The sequence below is a fragment of the Lissotriton helveticus genome, chromosome 3_1 (assembly GCF_964261635.1).
Source record: "Lissotriton helveticus chromosome 3_1, aLisHel1.1, whole genome shotgun sequence".
NCBI classification, from domain to species: domain Eukaryota; kingdom Metazoa; phylum Chordata; class Amphibia; order Caudata; family Salamandridae; genus Lissotriton; species Lissotriton helveticus.
In genome coordinates this window covers 1,212,403,376-1,212,427,479 of record NC_136061.1, presented here as the reverse complement: position 1 = coordinate 1,212,427,479, position 24,104 = coordinate 1,212,403,376, and positions in this window count along the sequence as shown.

Here is a 24,104-nt window from a genome sequence, read left to right as displayed (position 1 = left end):
AGCCAGAATGGGAAAAGAAATAGAAAACAGCAAGATCACAAATATGAGAAAGGCATATAAGGAAATGTGCAGAGAGGCAAAAAGAGTACACACTGAAAACCTCTGGGAGAAAGCAAATTACTGAACAGAAGCAAATTCTGGGGAATAATAAATAAACTAACAAAGGGAACAGAAACCCACCAGAATGCAAGGAATAAGTGAGTCAGTTTGGATACAATACATAGACAAATTGTATAATAACATATAAACAGGTACTGACAGGTGGGTAGATACAAGCCCAGACAAACCAGAGGAATTAAATCTGAAATCAACCTCTATAGGCAGTCCCACTTTTGAAAAAGGGCAAGCTGTAACACAAGACCTAACACCTTTTACAACAACAAAACAATTAAAGGTAGTGATAAAAAAGTTGAAGGCCGCAGGCGCAGCAGGCCCAAACATCCTTCCAAATGCTCTTTTCAAGCAAGACCCGGAATTTTTGGCCAATTATCTTGCTCCACTTTTCAACCAATTACATTCTGTGAATAAGACACTACATTCCTGGAGAGGAAGTTTACTTCATCTAATTTATAAAAAGGGCAGCCCAACAGAACCTGGGAACTATAGACTTATTGACCTTACTGAGTAGAGGCAAAAGTCTTTGCATCTTGTATCTTACAATATTTACAGGAGTGGACGGAGAAAAAAAGAACAATCCCAAAATTTCAAACAGGTTTCAGGCAGGGCATGGGCACCATCACAAACCTGGCAGCATTGGGAATCTCAATAGAAAAATCTGCAAGTAAAAAAACAGGTCTATTAGCATGTTCTATTGACTTGAAATCTGCTTTTGAGTGCCGCAAGACCGTCTTTGGCTGAAATTGAAAGAATTGGGATTAGCCCAAAAATTGATAGTACAATAATATCTCTATACAGCGAAACTTGGGCCAGGGTGAAGCTTGGAGATGGTAGCTGAATATCATCAAAGATAAAAATAACGAATGGATTAAAACAAGGCTGCGTCCTTTCACCATGTCTATTCAATCTATACTTAGCCGACTTAAACAACTACTTTCTAAAGACAAACGGCCATCCACCCAAACTGGCAAATGAGTCAATTCAGTTCCTGCAATATGCGGATGAGATTGTGGTTGTGAGTCAACCCCCAATAGGGCTGCAAAGAGTCATAAACAAACTGACTGATTACTTGGATCTTTCAAGCTTGGAGTTAAATAAGACAAAAACCAAGGTGGTGCGATTAGCAGGCCCCAGATCAGGAAAATTTAAATGGTATGCAAAGGGAAAACAAATTGAGGAAATTAGCTCATATAAATATTTGGGCATCAAATTGGGCCGAAGGATGACCTTTATGGATCAAAAAATTGACGTAAAAGCAAAAGCCCACTCATTAATTTTTGCTTACAAACAGCTCTATAAGAAATTGCAATGCCCTTCCCATGGCCATCTTTTGAAAATAACGGCAGCACAATTGCTTCCAACTTTGTCCTACAGCCTGGAAATTTGGCATGGTCAAGAAATTGCCATTTTAACAAAAGTATATAAAGCAGTTTTTAATCTTCCTAAAGGAGCATCCCCAGCACAGATATGCCTGGAATTTGGACTCCAGAACCAGGAATATCAAAGAAAAGCAATATTTGCAAAATTGTGCTGGAAATTCAGAGCATCAGAACCTTGATCGCTGAACAACTTATGCTGGACCGAAATACGATCTCAACTTGATAAAAAAAAACCTCATGGGCCAATTTTCGGAGAACAGCTTTGGAAGTACGAGAGATTGACGAAGCCTAGAATAGCAAGCTGGAAAGAACAACATTTAATAGAGTGTGTAACGCCACGGCCAAGAAATGATCATTTATGGAAGATAAAAGAAGATTGACTAAACAACGCCACGCTTGGGTGGTAATAAACTCATATACTAAACTAAAACCGCAACCCTACTTAGTGGAGCAATTCCGACTATCTTTAAAAAAGAGGTTTACGTAGTACAGATTAGGTAACCATACTTCAAAGTATTTGGTCCCTACCAGGAAAATAAAACAACAAGCTGAAAATTGCAGTCTGTGCGGATATCGTAAAGAATCAATATAGCACTTGATGTGTGTTTGAAACTCTTTAAAAGTCGAAAGAAAGAAAGAAAGAAAGAAGCTACTAAAGGCATCTTTTAATGATTTGCAAATTCGTACTTGCAGACAGGCGGTAATAGGCTGGATGAGGGGCTCTTCAAATATTTTAATTTGTCGTGGTGTAAAATTCATGACCCAAGTGGACAATTCCGGGCCCGGGGACCCCATACCAAGTTTTTTTTTATTAAAATGGAGGGGGCCTACGTGGCCCCCCTCCTCAGGCCATTTATGGCCCTGCGGACCCCAACCCCCGGGGCGTTCCTTTGTGTGATTTATTTAAAAAAAATATATTATTGGGGATAATAATCCCCACTAATCGAGCACCCCCACAAAGGTTGTTTTAAAAAAAAAAATAGAAGCCCTGTGGGTGGCGGTCCCCGGGACTGCTTGGGGGCCTTATGCCCCCCAGAAATATTTGAAAAAATCCCCAGGGTGGCAATTATCTTGCCCCAGGGAGGTGGCGGTCCCTGGAACAGTATGGGGGGAATGGGACCCCCCCTTTATTTTTGTTTCACTGCCCCCTGGACCTGGCCCACCCGGGGGCTAAATATTCACAAAGTACGAGAGCCCGCGCCTTTTCTTTTTTATTTTCGCAGCCGGATCTGCGCACCCAGAGCAAATGCAGCCAATTTTTAAAGCAACAAATTCTTTTTTGGGCCCTGGGTCCTTGTGGGACCCCCTTAGCAAGCCTAGGGGGTCAGGGTGTTTCTACCCTGCCCCCTTTTCTTGTTTTGCGTGTTTCTTTTTCTCTTTTCTTGTGCCTCAGTTCTACCGAGGCACAAGATGGCTGCCAACACTTCCTGTTTGGAGTTTTGACAGCCAATTAGAATGCAGCTCGTGTTCTGCATGGTGAGTGGATCCACCGCTCCTTTAGATATCAATATTGTTTTATTTTTTAATTTCTCAGCAACTACTGAACGGATTTACACCATTTAAGAAAAAGACATCTTTCTGAGGCAAGGGCTACCTTTATGCCAAATTTGGTGTAATTCCGTTCAGCAGTTTGAGCTGTAGCCGTGTCTAAAGTTTCCTATGGGAAATGCATTTTTTGCCCTCTTTTTTTTTAATTTCTCAGGAACTACTGAATGAATTTACACCATTTAACAAAAAGAGTTCTTTCAGAACCAAGGCTACCTTTTTGCCAAATTTGGTGTAATTCCGCTTAGCAGTTCGGGCTGGAGAAAACACGTTTTGGGACCCCCCCTTTTTTCTTGGCCCCCGCTTGCCGAATAACCCCAAAACTTTCAAGATAGGAGCAGACCGAAGCACCCCACTAGTTTTGAATTATGCGAACATTTGTCAACCGGCGCCAAAGTTATAGGGGAAAGGAAAAACGAAAAACGCTTTTTGAATAGAAACAAGGTCCCAACTATAACTACCTACTTATATATATATATATATATATATATATATATATATATATATATATATATCCTTCGAACTCCAACCTTTCCTCAACCTCACAGGGACAGGACCAGGAACAGGAGCACGGACCTGAGTAAGTGCAGATTTTTTTGTTTATTTTACCAAAGATTTACCACCAGCATGACACGTTTCGACCCCAGAGGGCCTTGATCACATGACACGAAACACAGTACATGGTTGGTTTAAATACCTAGTGCATCATTTCCTCAAGTCTTTTTTGTTTTTTCTTCATTGCTTTTTTTACAATTTAAAGTGCCTGAGCAGAAAATAGTGCAAACATCGCATACTTGAAAATTGTTCCAGCATGTTGTTCTATTGCGTGCCACCCAACATCTTAATCTGTGGCAGCACATTTTCAAAGGATTAGTACTTCATACTTATATATCTTAAAAAAGCAAATGATGCTTTAAAGTGCTGATACATAGCACAGTACTTACAATAATTGTCACAATATGTTGACTTATGTTTGAAAGTGCTGTTGTGGCAGGCTAGAGAAGGTGAAAGTGCCTCATTTATTTTGCGACCAATTTAAGAAGTTTGCTGATTGTTATGCTGTTGCTCAGCCCTCAATTTATTGTGCAAATAATTAGTGTAAAAGCCACATCTAATTTATTAACACCCCTTGAGAGACTGTGTAAAAAATGTGTGTGCTAAATAGTTGGAGGTCTGTGGCTGCTTAAATCTCTTGAATTATAATCACAGTGATTTGTAGGTTTGACTTACTTGATTCAGCGGTTGTGGGATGCTGAATACCTCCTAAATTCAAATGTCAGCATATGCTGTAGTTCATTTACACTGTATAACTATCCCCTTTAGAGGCAGGTGTAGAGTTCTACAGTTACATTAAGGCCCCCGGGAGCCTTAGTATTGAGGTCAATTATATAGTGGGTCTCTATTTACCTCTGTTTTTCTCTCTATCACCTCCTCTTTTGCTCAGTGGGATGGTACCCACTAGATAGTATTTCAGATCTTTGAAATTAGCATTGTGTACCTCACCAAAATGTCATGCCACAGGGTATGCTGCATCTTTGTTCTGGATTGCGCTGATATGCTGGAGTATCCTCTTGTGCCCCTGTAGTATTTCGCTGCCTACATATCATAGGGCACAGGGACACTTCAGCACATAGACCACTTGTTCAGTTTTGCAAGTTATGATCTTGTCAATCTTCTTTTCCTGTCCACATTCTGAAAAAAAAATATTGTTATTCAGCCAGAAGTCCACCATATTGGTAAGCATCTTGTTGTGTTGTCTGCAGTGAATTGGTCTTTTAGCCAGGTAATGGTTCAATGCCTTTATTCCATCAGGGTGATGAATAGACGTATAGACTGATGTTACGTCGATTGCAATAGGTAAATAATCACTTCGCCATTCAACATTTTGGATCTTGGACAGGAAATCGCCAGTGTCTTTTATATAGGAAGGCAAGTTTTGAACAAATTATTGTAGGTGATATTCAACATATTGGGAAGTCCTTTCCAAAAGGCTATTACGGGCAGAAATGATAGGCCTGCCTGGTGGCTTTGCAGGATTCTTATGTATTTTCTGTATGAAGTATAGCACTGGGGTTACTGGTTTGTCGTTGCGTAAAAACTTGTACTACTGGATGGAAAGTAAGCCTGCATTTTTCCATGCTATTAATCTCATATAATAGTCATTATAAATGCATTTGAGTTTAAGATGAACACTGCGATGGTAGCAGTTTTTGTCTGATAGTTGACTCATTGCCTCATTTATGTATTTGCTCTTTTCACAAAGATTCGTCAACTGGCGCCAAAGTTATTGGGAAAAGAAAAAACGCATTTTGAATAGAAAAAAGGTCCTAACTATAACTACCTACTGGCGACCGCAGGTAGGGAATATATATATATATATATATGTATTTATTTTATTTTCAGCCTTTGTAGAGCGCAGACTGTCACCATTGCAGGCATCCTGGCGCTGACTGAAGTCCATAGGGGCAAAAAGCGAGAGACAGCAGGGACTAGAGTAAGAGGCAATTGTCTAGGGAAAAAGACAAGTTTTGATCCTTCTCCTAAACGGGAGAAGCTCAGTGATGTGCCTAATATCCACTGGAAGCGTGTTCCAGAGCTTGGCGGCTGTTACCTCGAAAGATCTGCCACCGGATCTAACCTTCTTGAATCTGGGAACTACTGCCAATTTGGCTTCAGAGGAGCGAAGTTGCCTGACTGGGGTGTACCACGCAAATTTGGATCGAAGGGAGGCAGGACCAATTCCATGAAGCGCCTTAAACACTATACATAGGGGTTTAAATTGTATTCTCTGCCTCACAGGAAGCCAGTGGAGTTTGCTCAGTGAAGACGATCCATTAGCTCTTCTGGGAAGCCCCAAGGCCAGTTTGGCAGCTGCTGATTGGACACTTTGGAGCCTATCCAGCAGAAAACCAGAGGATCCCAACAAAAGGGCGTTGCAATAGTCTATTCGACTAAGAATGGTGCATCTAACCACTTGGGCACGAGCGTGACACGGAAGGAGAGGTAGTACTTTCCTAAGGGATTGGAGAATGGCAAAGCAGGAAGCAGAGGTCTTTTGAATGTGCGTCTCCATGTTGAGTCTCTGGTTCAGCATGACCCCTAGGTTACGGATTGTCTCCACCGGCTGAACTGGAGACCCAGTTTCCGGGGACCAAAAGTCGTCAGGGAAAGGTCGAGGAATCTTAGTGCCAGCGCTAAAGAGTATCTCCGTTTTCCCTGCATTAAATTGAAGGGAGTTGTCTTTTAGCCAGCGAGACGTGTCGCGTAAACAGTTGTGGAAGGCCTCAGCTGAAATAGAGTCTTCTCTATCTAGGGAGAGGATCAATTGGGTATCGTCGGCATAATTGACAGTTTTAATATTAAAGCTTTTAATTAGTGTGATCAATGGTCTTAGGTACAGGTTAAAGAGAATGGGGCTAATTGCAGAGCCTTGGGGAACCCCATGTGAGATCGGAGTGAAGGCCGACTGAAAAGGAGGAGTTGACACCGCCTGCTGCCTGTCCTGCAGGAAAGAGTGGAACCATTGAAGAGCCGAACCTCTTACTCCTGCCTCAAACAACCGTTTTAGCAAGATGTCTTGGTTCACGGTATCAAAGGCGGCAGACATATCAAGTAGGATCAGAAACGCTGCCTGTTTTCTGTCTGCACGCCTTTGAAGCTCGTCCATAGTGGTGAGAAGTGCGGTCTCGGTTCCATGAGCCGGTCGAAAGCCAAATTGGTCAACGTCAAGAAGTAGGTGACGTTCCAGATGGTTAGAAAGGCTAGTGCTAACCCAACTTTCAGCAATTTTAGCTGGGAAAGGCAGCAGAGAGATGGGACGATAGTTTTTTGAGCAGTCCGGATCAAGAAAGGGCTTTTTCAACAGGGGAGATACTAATGCTCGCTTCCACTGAGCAGGAACAGTCCCAGTCGCAAATGATTGATTGCAAATTAAGTGAAGGGACGGAAAGAGTTCCCTATCAAATTCCTTCCATATTTTATGAGGAACAGGGTCTAATGGAGACCCAGAGGCTATCTTTCTGGCTAATTTGCAGAAAGCCTCGTACGTGAGGGCAGGGAATTCAAGTAAAAGATCATTAGAGGCCAGAATTGGCACTGCTGGCTGGTTCACTGTGGGACTCAGTCTCATCTCGGAGGGAGGGATAGAGTCAGGTGAGACTTCCAAGTCCTTAATAATAAGTTTGATTTTTTCTTTAAAGAAGACAGCGAGCTTCTCGCAAAGATCTTGTGACGGGACAATGGTGTTTTTGACACATTCCGGGTTAGTGACGCTGTTCAAAATATTAAAGATGTTTCTGGAGCTATTGGAGGAGTTACAGATCATGGAGGAGTAGTAGTCGGCTTTGGATTTTTTGATTAGGTTCTTATATTCTCGAACTTTATTTTTCCAGTGTTCCTTAGAGGATTCAGTATAGTCTCGTCTCCACAGTCTCTCTGCTTGTTTACAGTTGTGCTTTAGATCTCTAAAGCTGTCATTAAACCAAGGCGCAGAGTTGGTGCTCTTACAGCTGCGAGTTTTTAAAGGGGCATGAACATCGAGGGTAGTAGTAATCCTGGAACAGAGAGAGGAATAGTTGTCATCTACCACTTTATCCTCATCAAAGAAAGGCTCCAAATGAAATACTTCTCCTAAGGAATGCAGACGTGCAAGAGCTTTCCAGTCTCTACACCAAATTTTATTGATCAACCTAGGGGTTTTGTAAAGATCGTCCTTTAAGTGTAAAAGGAATTTGATGAGTGAGTGATCAGTCCAATCCATCGGTAAGATTTCTCCCATGGCTACCAATTGTGGACCTGCGAACAGTAGGTCTAACCGATGTCCGCCCCTGTGTGTTGTTCCAGAGACCAGCTGGGAGAGTCCAAGGCTTTCACAGGAGTGAAGTAAGTTACGGAGACCAGAGTCAAGGGTGCCGTTTGGCCAAAGATTAAAGTCTCCCAGAATCATCAGTTTGTGGTGCGAGATAGAAATGTTGGTCAAAGTGACCAAGAGCGCTTGTTGATGCGGAAGACTGAAAGCCCCCGGTGGACGATAACAGACTATCCCGGTAACAATGGTTCCGGAGTGAGTCTGAATTGATAGACCTAAGAGTTCTGTTCCTTCGGTCGGATCTAGAACAAGTGTCTTAATATTGCGGGATGCAATAAAAATCACACCAACCCCCCCTCCTCTACCAATAGCCCTAGGGGTGTGTAGGAAGTTATACCCAGGAGGGCAGGTAAAGCCCGGATCAACCAGGCAGTCAGGACGGGTCCATGTTTCCGTCATAAAAAGAACATCTAGTTCGTGAGTTTTGATGAGTAGTTGGATTTCATTACTATGTTGAGGCAGGGACCTTACATTCAAGAGCCCACATTTTCACAAGTTGTTGCCCAGCAAATCTGCTCGCGGGGAAGCCGTATGTAGCATTGTGAAGACTCCTTTGTCAGCATGTAGCTTACCCAATTGAAGGAGCGCCTCTCTAGAGTAGGGAGGGCCAGAGGGTAACGGACTAGGGTCAGTTAGATCGAGGCGTGTAGCGTGGCTGGCACAAGGCGCTACCTTGGCGCGGACGGGTTTGTTGATTGTGATTGCTTTTTCGTTTTTACCTAATACGGTAAGCCCTCTGTAAGGGGACACGCTAGTGGGGGCCTCTCCATTCTACTTAAGAACACGATTAACGGGTACCAGAAGGTTTTTTGCCATCCTTCAATTCTCTGTATATGCCTGAAGCTGGCATGTGTGGGAGATCCAGGCAGGTCTACTTTTTTACTGGTGGCAAATCTATATATCCCTCCTGGGAGAAATTTTTATCATTTATTGAGTACACTCTTTTTACATATTCATGAGATAGCTACCATGGAAGAATGCCACTTAGTGGTATTAGTGGGAGATTTAAATGCGAAAATCTCCAAATCTGCACTAGAAATCTATGCCAATACGGATAAAGAAGAAATTTGGCATATACCGGAATCGTTACCACCGGGTAAAAAAAAAACCAGATAAACGGAGGTTCCTCTTGCTGGAAAGCACCATATGTACGGATTTGGTCATTCTAAATGGGAGGGTGCCTGTTGATACAATAGCACAATTTACTTTTCACTCCCCGTATACACAAAGCCTACTGGACTATGTGGTTGTCTCCTATCAAATGTATGGGGCCTGTGAAAATCTATTTGTCCTCCCGTTGGTATGGAGTTCCCACAGTGTAATAGGTTTGACAATGGCTTTTGATCTACCCGCATTGGATCTGCGGAAATCGGGCTAGGGCGCTGTGGTTTTTAATAAAGTAAATGGATGTTACTTTTGGACTTCCAAAAACATTTCTGAAGTAGGTGTGATAGGTGTGATAGTGAAGAAAACTTATGTAGAACAGGGTTGTTATGTCTATGTTAATATCATACAGTTTTTTGGGGCCCAAATGGAGGAGATACGAAATTTAAGCACTAAATCCATGGGTCCCCGTCTGCCTAATTAGAGTAAGTCCTCTCTGAAAGTACTAAATCAAGAAATTAATCGACTAGTTCAGAAACAATATTTACAATTTTCTACGGGCCAACAGCAGGAAATTAATCGCCTTAAGCGAGCAAGAAAAAAGAGAAGGGAATTTGGCACTAAGTCGATTGGGTTGAGGGATGCCACAAGAGCCAAAGACTCAAGAAAATATTGGCACCTAATTGCAGAATGTTGTGACTCAAGACAGAGGGCTTTGCCTACACCGATCTCAGAAAAGGAGTGGGTGAACTATATCTCACCATGTTATATAAAGTGATCTGGGTCAATCCCGACTGAGGCCTGGGAGGTGTGTGGAGTGGGCAGTCGAGATGGGCAGCCTCCAACAGCAGGGTCACAATTGCCGACCCCCAGCTGTACTCTGGAACCTGAGATCTCCACCTCCCCTCTCCCCAGTGTTCCCTGAAGCATGTGGTGGGATGGACATGCCTGCTGGTATGGTCCCCAGAAGCCTTTTGCTCCCTGGTGACTGCAGATCCGGTGGAGTTTCAGAGAGCCTACTCAGTTCGGGTTCTGGATGGGTACAAAGAGAATTTGGGCCACTGGAGATCCATCCCTCTGCCCCTGGTGGGTAGGTCAGTCATTTACAAAATTACAGTGCTCCCTAAACTCTTTACATAACACACTCTTAGAGGTGCCAGAGGTCTTCCGTGCAGTGGATGGAGTGATTCGCTCACTTTTTTGGAATGGAATGACGCCATGCATTGCAATGATAAAGCTGACCTGGGACCCCTATGAGGGGGCTGGTGCTTCCGGTCTTGTGTCTCCACTACAGGGCCACTCATCTCCTAGTGGTCATTGATTGCACCTTTGCCCCTCAACAAGAACTCTCAATACAGGCTAATAAGGAATCGATGGCTCTCCATGGATACCTCTGTCAGCTCTACGATGGGACCCGCCCGACTAGAAACCTGTCCTTGATGGACCTAGGGGTTAATGCATGCATGGTGGATATCGCTGGAGTTTCTGCTTTGGGGTTCAGCTGCCCTGGGAGATCTCCAGAGACTGGACTGAAAAACAAAATGAGACATGATTGTCAAATATTTGGGGACCACAGGGTCTTTATTCATTGACAAACTATAGAGTCAGTTTGATCCGGCGGGCTCTCAAATCTATAGATTTAGGCAGGTCCAACATGATCTTTAGGGGTACAGGGAGGCACTACGGAAGATGGTGAAAGAAACTCCATTGGAGTTCAGATTCCTTGGCCCTCCCCCTACACAGACCTGCAATCTCGCAGATCTACTGGACACTGCTCAACAACAGTCTGACAACACTTATAGATCTACTGGACAGATGGGAGGCAGATCTGGGAAGATTGTCAGGCGAGGTTTGGGAAGAGGCACTTCACTGTAGGAGAGAGGTGGCAATTGGATCAGGTTTCAGACTGGTGCAGCTCAAAATATTGCACAGAGCATATGTCACACGTCATCACCTTCTCCATATGGGAAAGGATGATGATGACAGATGCTTGTGGATATGTGGCCTGAGTGGCACATTGGCACATACACTCTGATGTCTGCAGGCTAGCTGCGAGGCTGCTGAGGTTAGTTTGACAGTTAAAGTTGTCATATATGGCTGTGATTTTGCTCCTGAAACAGTCCGAGAGGTTGTCCGAGTCTTCCTGACTTGTTTTCCATCTCTGTTCTAGCTGTCTGCAGTGCCGGTTGGCTGTTCTAAGTTCTTCTGTGTACAAGATGGCTTGGGTAAGTGTTCTTGCAGGTTGGCTCCTTTATGAGTGGCCAGAGTGTTGCAAAAGCAGAGATCCAGTTATTAAATTTCTTGATATCTTTGGTAGTTTGAAAGTGTTTTCTGGGAGTTTCTTGGAGAGTGAGATAGTCCAATCCTTCTCTGTAACATTTATTCAGCATCGGATGGTGGGCCTGTGGTGGTTGTTCTTCTGTGGTGTGGATGTTGATTTTGAAAGTCATGAGGGCATGGCCGGTCCAGGTGATGGGTGATAGTTTGTTGATCATTATGTTTGATGAATGAAGTGAAGACACAGTCCAGGAAGTGTCCAGTGGCATGGGTAGTGCTGGATATGTATTGAGTGAGTCTAAGGTTTGCAATGTTTTGTAAGAGTGCAATTGAGTTGAGGTTAATGAGGTCCTTTAGGTGAAAGTTGAGGTCTCCGGGGAGGATGTAGGCACTGGAGTGGATGGTAAAACAGGCAACACTGTAGACCAGGATGCCACACAGGGTACAGTTTTCCATCATACTCAGCAATAAGGAGTGGTGCTCCATGTACATTGGATTTGGTTGCCGCAGAGGTAGTAGCCGATGCTATCCCTGAAAATTATAGTGATTCTTTGTTGGTGGTCTTGCCTGATGATCTTCTATCCAGCAGGGATAACCATGGCAGTGTCTGGTGCTGAGCATGAAGTCAGCCATGTTTCCATGAGGGAATGTAGGTCTTAAGCAGAGTCACTCAGCAGGTCCCAGATCTTCTTGTATGCATGCAATGGAGGAGTGGGTTGTGTGTGGAGCCTGGTTTTAGTGTGCTTTAGTGGATGGTGTGCTGGGAGTTCTTGATGTATTCATGGTGGATGTGGGAACAATGAGTGTGTGTGTGGGTGTTCTAGGTGGAGCAGCAAGAGGAGCAAGAGCAGGCTCCTTCCATGATGTGCAGAGTGGCTTGGCATCAGAATAGCGAGCAGTGCGCTACGTTGAATGTGTGAAGGAATGTAGCAGGGTAGCAATGGGTCAGCGAAAAACCAGGTGTGGGCATGCACATATAGGCTTGCCATTGGTGTAGCACGTCTACTGAACACATTTGCTGTGCGCCTGCACTGCGGTAGCCATTAAGCAGGTCCTGAAAGGGGGAGAAATGCATGGGACAGTGAGTGCATCTGGAAGGGCTGCATAAGGCAGGAGAACAAAAGAGAGCAGGAGAGGGCCAGCAGTGGAGCAAGGGGCAGGTAAGGAGTAGTGCGGAAGAGAGAGGGGGAGCATAAAGGGTGGGAAGGGGCAGGAGACAGCAACCACAGGGCACAACAGAGGCAAAATAAAGGCCCCAAATGAGTAGAAAAACAATGGCAATGGAGTGGTAACAAACACAAGGGCACAAATAACGAGAACAGTGGAACAGAGTGGCAAAAACAGTGACCAAAAGTGGCAAAAAACAAGGACAGAGAAAGAGAAGTACGAAACAGTGCATACTGCAGAGGCACGAACAATGAGAAACAATGACAAATAGTCACTAAACAAAGGGCACATTCAAGGACAGCAGAGAAAAGGTGAAAGATACTGAAGAACAGGACAGTGGCAAGGACAGAGGTCACGAGAGGGAGAGAGATCAGTGGCAGAGAGCGGGTGAGAGAGAGAGAGAGAGGAGCGAGGCAGGAGCCTTTAGACACTGGAGCCAGGTTCAAAAGACCCTTGACCAGTTGGAGGACTTGTTACAGGTAAGCAGGTAGTGGGTGTTAGGTCTGCCCCACTTAATCATCTCTGTTGTTGAGTCTTACTGTGACTGAGGATTATTTTTCCTTTCCTAAAATAGGAAAAGGCTAGTTATAGCTGTTAACCGGTCTTTCTCCTGGCTTTATTAGGAAAAAGTCTTCAGATTTATAGTGATCTGAATTCATTCAGCTCCTTCTCTCCTTTCCTGTCAATTGTGACTAGCTTCAACATGTCCTGTCTTGGTGGACATCTCTTCCTTAGCCTCGAAACTCTGGAAGTCTCTTTGCTTTGCCATTTCACCCCATTCTTCCTTACCTGTCTTCCGCACATTCCATCAAACATGACTGCTCAGTGGTAGCTGTAATTTAGCTGGATGTCTTCAGCCACTCTACCTCACTAGCAGCTGTCACAATTTTGACAACCAGCGCTATGTGAATAGTGTGTTGCCATAACACCCAACATCGTACTTTGTGACCCATGATGGAAATCACATAAGCTTAAATGAATTTCTATGCACACATCTTCTTGGTTGGATAGCGAAGGGCGGAGGGGGTAATGCGCTTTCCCAAAAAGTCATAACAACCTAGGGTTCAGAGTTGTTGACCATATTTGTACACCCCCCCCTCCTGTATTCCGCGAAATTTCACATAAACAAGCGAAGGGCCGGTAGCATGCTCACAGATACCTTGGGGCTTATTTATGAGAAAATGTTGGAGCGTGGAGCTGGGCAAAATTTGGCAGTGTTGCACTCCGACAGTTTTGAAAATGTAGGGATGCGCTGTATTCACAAGAATGTAGTGCACCCCTGTGTTTTCCCTAGTGCTGGCACTAAATGTACCTGCCTAGGACCGACGCAGGTCCCCTTGCACCATAGTGCAGGCGCCCTGCATTGCAGGGAATGATTGTTTATGTGCAGGAAGGTATCCCTTCCTGCACATAAACAATCATTAATGGTGATTTGTAACTTCTATGTGTGTTATAGAATGTAGCACACATAGAAATAGCAAATCGTCATTATTTAATGATTATTTATGTGCAGGAAGGGACACCTTCCTGAACATAGACAATCATTTGTGGCATTTTGCTTTTTTATGTGTGCACATATAGAAAAAGCAAAAACGAGGAGTAAGTATTTGTCCTTGTTTTGCCATTCTAATGCCTGCTATTGTATGACGATAGTTTTGGCTCTGTCTCAACCTCCTTGTAAAACTGGGGCAGAGTCAAAAGCAATGGGTGTTGCGGTGGAACGCCCACAGCAACACCCATTGCATGCCCCTTTCAGCTAAGTGACTCGTAAAGGGGCCTTATTTACAAGGCGGTGTTAAGCCACAAAGAGTGGCTTAATGCAGCTTTGTAAATATGGAGAAATGCATATCGCCACCAGAGCGTTGCTAAAAGTGACGTTCTGGTGGCCATATCCCCTTGTAGATATGCCCCCTTCTCTCTTGGTTATAGGCTGTTTCGAAGTCTCCATTCAGGCAACCACCCACAATCATACTGTTCAATCATTGTAGACTGCGTGGAGAATTGCACTTTCATTTTCTAGCCAAGCATTTATTTTCAAATTTATCTCTGTATATAATCTTTGTGTCATTTTTTTCGCCTCTCTACTTTAATTAGCAGCTAAATATAGATCTCAATTAAGGAGTTAATTAATTTTAGTCAACGAGGCATTACTGAATTTTCACACTGAGCTCAGAGCATTGCTTGGCACAGTCTTTAATTTTGACTGTTTTATAGAATTCACATTGTCGCCCCTCCTTATCACTGTCTGCCATCTCCTGCCTTTTCATGCCATCTTCTGGTGAAGTAAAAAACAATCGATTTTTTAAAGATGGCGTATGGTACAAAATGAGGAACTGCAGCCCCGAGAACGCAACACAAAAGTTGGAGACTCAGCAGGGTTTCTTGAAGAATATACATGAAAAAGGGTTGTCCGCACAAGCCATCATTTTTTCCGTCTCCTGACAGTTTCTGCAAGTGAAACTCTTGTTACTCAGATGAACTCCGGCGCCTTCACCAGTGCTGCAGCACATTCTAGAAATCCACCAACCACCGTTGAATAGATTCGCCACTAAGGAGGTGCCCTTGAGACTGATTAAAAACAATACATTCCATGCCTCAGCTTGTAAACTACCATACCAAGTTCCAAGTTCAAGTTCGTTTTTATTGTTTGATTAGTTAAAATCATTACAATACCCCTTGGAACCGATAAAAGAATTACATAGGCAATAGCATTATCATTCAGGAAAAAAATACACATCACTTTTTTAATAAAAAATACATAGCGATAACATTCAGAGATAAAAGATCTTGCGTTGGCGGCATTTTAAACTCGGAACAGCAGAGTTAACAGAGTTTGAACCCCTTAGAGAGTGTTTTATTGTCATTTTACACGTATTTATTTCGGATCTACGTCGGCTTGCCGTAGAATTCTGCTAACTAATTTCATGTATTTGACTCCTCGGCATGCCAGGATGTACGACGTTCCCTCTAACCAGCGTATCACCGCTTGCCTGCTGGACCGAATGTTCAGATCAATAAAAATTGATTTCAAGTACTGTCTCCTTTGGTCTAGGACGGCTGGACAGGCACATATTAGATGGATTAGGGTTTCTTTTTTGAAGCCGCAAAGTCGTCAGGACTCTGATTTGAAGGGCTTTTTCCACAGTGTGTATAAGTCCTTTGAGTCGTACACACCCCTTCGAAACTTTATGAAGCTCATTTTTAACTGTGAGCTTGAAAATCGGTAGGAGTTTATGACTGTCCACCAGTGCCGCCGCTTGGTGAATGCCTTTTTGTCCTCCCACAAGGATTTCTTTTTGGCTGTGATGTTTATTATTTTGCCAAAGCTTCCTCTGTCCAGCTCTTTGTCCCATGCTGTTTGTAGATCCATCTCGGCCAGGGAGTCTCTCAAAAAGCTTCCCCAGGAGTTAGGAGTTTCCAGCTCCCCCTGGAGCTTAATTTCATCCAAGCATAAACTGTTCAGAGTGCCCGGGTCTGAGGAGCGTAATGTATGGCAAAGTTTTATAAAGCAGCTCATTCCCCGGAACTTCTGGTGCTGGAGGCCGAATTCCAGTCTGACCTGGGAAGGCGAGGCACATTTTGGCAGGTCAAAGATGGCTTTGTAAATCTTTATCTGCAGCTCGTTCAGTAAGTGCGCTTCTTTGCCGCACCAAGGGGCCAGGCCATAGGACAAACTGGGCTGATTTGGGCGGCCATTACTTTTATCAAATGAGAGTATTTTGGGCAGTCCATTTTTTTGCGTAATTGTCTGTAAGCGTAGATTAAAGAATGTGCCATGGCTTTTAGTGCCAATCTGTGTTCTTTATGAGTTACACCCTGCCTGATTATTACGCCCAGATATTTATACGAGCTAAGTTCTTCAACATTTGCCCCTTTGGCCGTCCATTTGAACTTGGGTTATTTACAGTCCACTAAGCGGACGATTTTTGTTTTCTCTTTGTTTAGCTCCAGCTGTTCCTTGTCCAAATAAGCTACGAGGTTGTTTATTGATCTCTGTAAGCCGATGGGGGTTTGGCTCAGCAAAACTATGTCATCCGCATATTGTAGGATGGCAACTGATGCGTTAGCCATTTTCGGGGGATGAGAATCTGTTTTTTCAATGTATTGTGCAATATCAAATAAAAACAGGTTGAATAAACTGGGGGCTAAAACACAGCCTTGTTTCAGGCCTCTTTGCGTGTGAATACTTTCAGTAGTGCTCAACCCATCACCCAGCTTGACTCTTGCCCAGGTGTCCGTGTACAGAGAGATTATGGTGTTGAGCATTGTGCTTGGCAAGCCCCATGCGTTGAGTTTCTTCCAGAGCTGGCTCCTGCTCACTCTGTCAAAAGCGGATTTGATATCCACGAAGCAAGCGAACAGCCGGAGTTTCTTTTTTACCGCTTTTTCCATTAGAAGTGCTAGGTAGTACCCATTCTTTGCGTAAATCCTGTCTGGAACTTTGGGATTATGTTTTTTTCTTCCATCCAACCTTGCAGCTGAATCAGCAGGCACGAAGCATACAGTTTTGCTTCTACATCTATCAGTGAGATTAGTCTATAATTTCCCGGCTTGCGGTGATCTCCCTTTTTGAATATGAGGTGGATGATATTCCCCTTCCAGGAAGCCGGGATGTTGGACTGAGTGAAGATCTCATTGAAGAGTGGGGTGAGGTACGAAGACCACAACTCTGGATTGTTCTTAAAAATGGCGTTGGGAATGCCGTTTGGACCAGCCGCTCCCTCAGACTTTAGTTTCAGTATAAGCCCCCTTAGCTCTTTCACGTTAGTCAGGGTGTTTGGCTCGTTGGTGGGTGACTCTGGTTGTAGTGAGCTACCTTCCGCATAATCCTGGGTGGGGAAGGCTTGTATTTCTTTCTGGTCGAGATCTTGCCCGTGGGGCATTCCTTGGCAACCCGTCTCTGCCTTATTATACAGGGATTGCACATGGGCAATCCATGTGTCTGCGCCAATTCCTGCTTCTTGCCAAAGTTTTGGGCCAGATGATAATTTATTTATTATGCCCCAAAATACACTGCTATTGGGCTTTTTGCTAGCAGATAGTAATTGCAGCTAGATGGACCCTATATATGCTGTTTTTGCGCTCCCCAGATTCCTTCTGTAAGTTCGCCTTAATGCGTGCAGCTTCGTTTTTTCAGTTTTTTTACTCTTTTTTTCTGCTTGTAATTGAAGTTGCACTTCTCTCGCGATCTCCCTTTTTTGATTTCTGAGGTCTTGGTTGAACCATGGGATGCTTCTGGTGACTATTGTTGGAGTACGTCCCGGGGAGACTGGAAATTTAAGTACTAAAAAGTGAGCCAGCTGCTCCCAGATGTTAACACAATCATTCTCTGATTGGGGGCCCTGGTTATCCAGGGAAGCCTTGACTGTCTCCTGAATAGTTTGGGGTGCCACTCCCCGCCATTTTAACTTACGAAGATTGAATTTTTCAGGCGGTAGCATGATGGATTTGATTTTTGTGTAAACTTGACTTTATTATTCATGTTCAGGATGAGCGGAAGGTGATCACTTTTAGCTCGATTACAAAGTTGTTGATTTGTGGGAGCAAGTTATTGCTGATAAATATAAAGTCTATTGTTGAGGAAACTTTTCCGCTCGGGTATGTTACGGCGGGTGGGATATCCCCCGGAGCGTTGCCGTTCAGGATTGTAAGGAATGTCAGGTCGAGAGCTACTAATTTGCTCACTAATTCTCACGCTCCCTGGGTGGCTTTTCTTTTTCTTCCCAGCTGAGACTCTAAAAGGTTGCTGTTGAAGTCGCCTGAGATCACTAATTGGCAGTTCTTGTGGCTTCTCTGCAATGATGTTAATAATTTGGTTAGGGTTACATGTTTTCCCTTCTGCTTTTTTCTTTCTGGGTGGATGTAAACATTGATTAGTAGGAATTGCCTCTTTGATTCGTTGCTGCTTACTTTAATCGCTTGGATCCAGTTGGCCCCCGTGTCTAGCTCTTCCGTTGCCCAATTCAATTTTTGTGTAATAAATGTTGATTGGCCCCCTCTCGGATGTCCAAAGCTTGAATGTCTTTCTGCCAGGCGATGATGGTCTGTAAATCCTGGAATTGTGCTTGCAATCATGTTCCAGGTTTCCTGGAGCAGGATTATGTCTTGTTGGGAAAAGAACGATACAGTATCTTGGTCTTGCCCCATATACTTAAATCCGTGAACATTCCACGAGCAGAGCGAGATGTTGGCTGTACACACGTCTTCCTCTATGGGGGCCGTCCCCCTTACTATTTTTTTACTTTTGTTTACTTGGTTAGGAATGCTTATTGTTTAGTGTCCCGGGAATCCAGGACCAGTCCTTTGTTTCCTGTGAGTTGCCCTCTGTTTTGCGTGGCTTTCTCTTGTGAGGTGCCTGTTCTTGCTGGAGGGAGCAACTGGTGAGTTGGAACGCGCACTGCGTATGAATGTGGGCTGGCTTTTACCCGAGCTATTCACTTCTTTTGGATTTTTGAGGAGGGGATGCGGTTACCTTGGGCGTTGGTGAGACTTTTACTATAATTCCCCATGCTCCGAACCTTCCCCTCGTTGATACTATTTTATCCTTTAGGTCCTTCAATGACCAGGTTGTCAGGGTCTCTTCTACTCCCCTCACGGTTTTTGCTTTAAATTCCACCGATGTTAAGTCACACGAGCGGATTCCTTTTAGTTCTGGGATTTCGTTAAACAGCCGCAAGAGGTTTCCTCTATTTAATGTGTCTTGTGTTCCTTTTGTCGAGTATTCGGGGATGAAGGTCAATTTCAGTTCGAACTCGTCCGATTGAATTTGCTCATTGTGCGAGAGGGGTGCGTATTCCTTTCTTCCGCCTTTAAAAGTTGAAAGTAATGAGGTGTTTTGTCCGCATTGTGAGTCATGCTCAATGGTGTCTATGGTTGTCACCTCTTATCTCAATTCAGGTGTTCCCGGGGATTTTTGGTCTGTTTTCCCAATTTGCGATTCTGCTTGATCCCGGTTGAGGAGCTTACAGTGGCGATCATTTCCCCTTATCGTTACAGCAATACATTTGGAGAGGTTTTGGGGCTTGAGTGGTGTTGGAGACTCCAACATATTCCCTAGGGGGGGATTCTGCTTTTCTAAATCTGACCTGTTATTTATTACTTTTTGTTTGAAATCGCATTGTTGTGTACTCGGGCAGTTGCAGCTCCCCGGGATTCTATTGCCCGTTGAATGCAAGATTTTTTCCCTCTCCCACTCCTTTGTTGGATGGTACTTTACCTCCTTGTTGCTGCAATACCGGGATGGCTTTTTGAGCTACTTTGCCCTCTGGGGGGGCTTCTGTCCCCTTGTATGACTTGGAGAGAATTTTGAAATGAGGAGGTATGGCTGGTGCCTTGTTGCTTTGGGATGGGAGGCAGGATAGCTTGGGGTTGGTCACTTGCAAGGCATGCCGCCCCAGACGGGGGGGAAATATTTTTTTTCTTTTCCCTAGGTGATTTTACTTTGAATAGTGGGGAAAAAAATTCCGTGGCGGGGCTGGGCTGTTTATTGTATTTGAGCCGGGCCTTTCTTGCGCGTCTTCTTTCCCGTTTTGTAGGTTTGACTGCCACAACTGCTGGATTATGAGAGTCCTCTGGGTCATCTGGTTGAAGATCTGTTAGGTTGAGTTGTGCCTCGGGCTCTGTTTTCGCTTGTTCTTCGTTGGTATCATTTGTTTCTTTGGTTATTGCTTTGATGCAATTTACTCTTCCCTCTTGGTCGATGCTTTTTTGGGGGTTTATGTACCGCTTGCTGTTGTAAGATTGTTTTACTGCCCCTAGGACGTCTTTTAAAATTTCCGGGAGGGTTGCCAATTTCTCGATTATGGGCCTGCAACAGCAGGTGGATAATTGTTTGTTTATGTGCCTTTGTTGCTCCAGGTTTTCTCTTTTTGTTGGTAGTGCTGTTAATAACTCTATTTTGCTGTTTACGCCAGAAATGTGACTGGCGATTAGATTTATAAGATCAATTTGGACGTCCATTTTGTGTGACTGAAAATTTAAAACCCTTATGGCTTGTTCAAGGGTATGGATCACAGTTTGGACCCATTGCATGTTGGAGTAATCGTCAATGTGCTGCACCGGGGCCTCCGACCCGAGACTTGACCCGCTTTCAGAGGAGATTGTTATTGGTGACGAGAGGTTTGGTTGCTTAATTGTTATGGCGCTATGACCGGACTCTGCTAGTTCGGAGTGCTGGAGAACTTGTTCGCCCTGTGGGCTTAGAGGTGTGGATGAAACCAATTTGGATCTCCTTTGTGACGTTCTTTTTCTTGAGCCTGGGCTTTGGCATTCATTATCCAGACATGACAGTTAGATTCTAGTGTTTCCAACTTTTCTATCAGGTTAGAGTCATTTATGTTGGAGAATGATTTACTCCGCTCTGCTTCCTTAGGAGCTGCGTTTGCTGCGGATTTAATTAGGTTTATTTTTTCCTCCTTGGTCCATTTTAAGTTTGATCGGCCTACTTCCTTAGGACCAGGTGTTGTCATGTATTCCTATAGGTTCTGAATCGATCCCCCTATTCCTGACCCTATTCTGGTTAAACTAACTATCAAGTTAACTAACAGTCAGCCCATGAGGCAAGAAAAGCCCCCATGATGCAGATACCGTTATCTGACGCAGTCACACTACGGCACAGGAACGTGTTATCTGATTAGGTCATAACGCTTGAGATCTAAGTAGACAAGCGACATTCCTCCAGCCCCTGATAAGGCATACGACGTTCTCATAACAAATCAAACCTATGACAACCTGGAAAATCCGTGCGGCCATTGTTTTGATTTCACAGAGAACTTCAGTAAAAGAATGTGCTAACGAGCAAGTCGTATGACATCTTTATTGACGTATCTATGTCCATCCTTACGTCAATCCCGGCACCTTTAAGGTATAAATATTGCCGATCTTGCCCTATGCAAACACACGCGTGGTGACGAGACGGAGCAGCCATACTTGCCGAAGCCCAGAAGCAGAGCAGACCCCGCTGGCAGCAGCCCCACCTTCCTGACGCGCTGAGAGACGCGCTGCTATCTCCTACCGAGAGACCCAGCACCGGCGCTTTCGGGCAGCCCTCGCAGGCAGCCTGGAATATCGAGACCAGAGAAAGAGATACCATTCCTCATTCATCCTAACTTCCAGGTACAGAACTGAATAACCCCTCACAGAGAATTCTTTAGTTATTCACTTGGCAAAAACAAACTTAACTTAAACTGTAACTTTCTATTCCCGCCCACGCATTAGACTTAGGTCAGGTACACGGGGTAGGCGTATTTAGAAACACCAGTTGAGTACGTTTAGTCAAATGTATATGTGTATGTAAATATATTTTAATCATTTTAAACATCATATGGCTCAGAAACCATATCAATGTTTTTACAGTATTATTTTATACTATTGCTTTTAATGTATGCACTTTACTTAACTATAAGTATTGCAATAATATCGATCCATTTCTCTTGTACGAGAAAAGAGACTGATCAATAAATAACACCTTTTTATTGAACACGCCCGTCTCTTCCTTTTCTCTACAATCTGATGAGACTAAGAATGCACGTACTGACTGAGTAAAATAATTGCCTTGTGCTCACACGACTCTGGAGATACACTCTTGATTAGGGGAGAGCAAAGTTGTCATGTTCTATGGTTGTCAGAAACTAAATCCCTTCTTGTCTAATCAGGGGAGTTAATTCTTTCCTGAACATTCGAGAAAGTTTCTAGCGAACTCTGAGCTATGCTGGCAAACCCAAAACTTAAGTCTAGTATCGACAGTAGTAGACCTAGTTAACGTCTGGCCTAGGCCTTTACTGCTGTAGGTATTATTCCAATGCGCAGAGCCTATTGGGAAGATAGGAACTACACTACATGGCGCCCAACGCGTTTGGAAAGGGCGATAAAACTAACGTAAGACATTTAGAGTAACTCAGTCGTGCTTTCTCACTCAGACCCCTTTTCCCAAATACTCCAAAGACGTCTGGAGTGGGTGAAAGGTAATATCCTCCAAAACCTCGCAGGAGGGAACTCCTATGTAAGGTTCTTGGTTTAGTCAACGTTGAAGGATACACTGTTCCAAAATATTGTGCATCTAATCTTTGTTCCATAAGAAACCTGATCTGCAAACAAACATAATACCATCCTGTCGGTAAAATGGGAGACAGTGATGAAGAAAGAGAGGCAGTTAGATTAGCAGCTGAAATAGTAGCAGCTGATACTGCAGCACTAGATGCGGACGGGGATATAATACTCATCCCGGTCGCCAAAAGGAAATCTATAACCTTAAAACTTATAGAAAATGGACTGACACCTAGAGGTGGCACAGTCATATTCGTAATTGAGGCACACGAATATCGGCAGACAGAGGTATACTATACATGGATACATTTTCCAGCAGCAAATGCTGTAACAAAGTACTTCCACTATTACAAAATAGAGGTTCCACCCGACATTTACACTCCTTTCGAGGAGGTGGAAGTACCACTCAAATTCCAAGAGCATTTGCTCTTATTTGATGGCGCCCTAATACATAACAATCACATTACAAGGCTCGGTCCTTTAGGTAGACCAGGAGCAACGTGGCCGGTCTTAGCCGGATACACACCACACCCAGACATCGAAGGGATGTCTACTGGAGAGCTGTTAATACAGCTAAAACAATTACTAAAAATTCATAGACAATTAGTCCAGTATGTAATGCGGACTTCAACAATTCAGCCTGCGATTAAACTTCCACAGCTGACCCCTCACCAGGGGAACACAAATAAAATCACCCCACAGAACATCCAATCCTGCCTAGGTAAAGTTCCGGCTAAACGGGAACAAATACCATTCTGGTTGGCACAGAAAATCACCCAAATAGAGGCGGTGTTTCCTGACACCACCCCGCTAGAAAAACACAGGATTCTGACTATATGTCTCCCAATGGGAATCGCACCACACATAGAGGACTGTGATACTTGGGGTACAGTCTTTGCTTCAATCTACACAAAAACGCACGGTGTTCCATCCATTTCGGTAATACCAGATGTGCTAAAACAAATTCAAGATGAATACGGTCCAGAACCAGCTTTAACTCTTGGTATGAAATTACTGAAAGACTTCAAGCAGGTCTCGGCTATATTATTAGCCAATATAAAAGGTGAAGCAGCAAACGTGGCGATCCGCCAGAGATTAAAAGAGACAGATATAGCAGACCAACCAGCTGACATTGCCAGAATCATAGAAAAATCCTATGAAGAACTAGGTAGAGATAGTTTAGGTGGAATACCAGTAAAACCGCAACGGACTGAAAGTCCAGAAAAAATATTTTTTAATAATAATTCACCAAAAAAGAACTGGGATGGAAACAAACAATCCAATCCAAAAGAAAAGAAATTCCAGTCCCGAGGAAGGTCTCCTAGGCGAAGGGAGAAATCTCCGAACCAGAGACACAGGTCACCCCAGAGTGACCCCTCTGGGAAAAGATATAACCTTAGAAATAGGGATAATATTAAAAAACCTGATAGATATCAAGACATTGATACACGTCCCTCTCAATCTTTTCAGACTTCCTCGCAGAAATCGGAAAGAAGAGGACGATCAGAACAAAGAGAAGAGCACGCCAAGTCCAAAGACAAGGAACCTGCTCAACAAAAAAAGAAATTACAATTTCCAAAAAAGAAGGTAGCCAGTATCAAGGT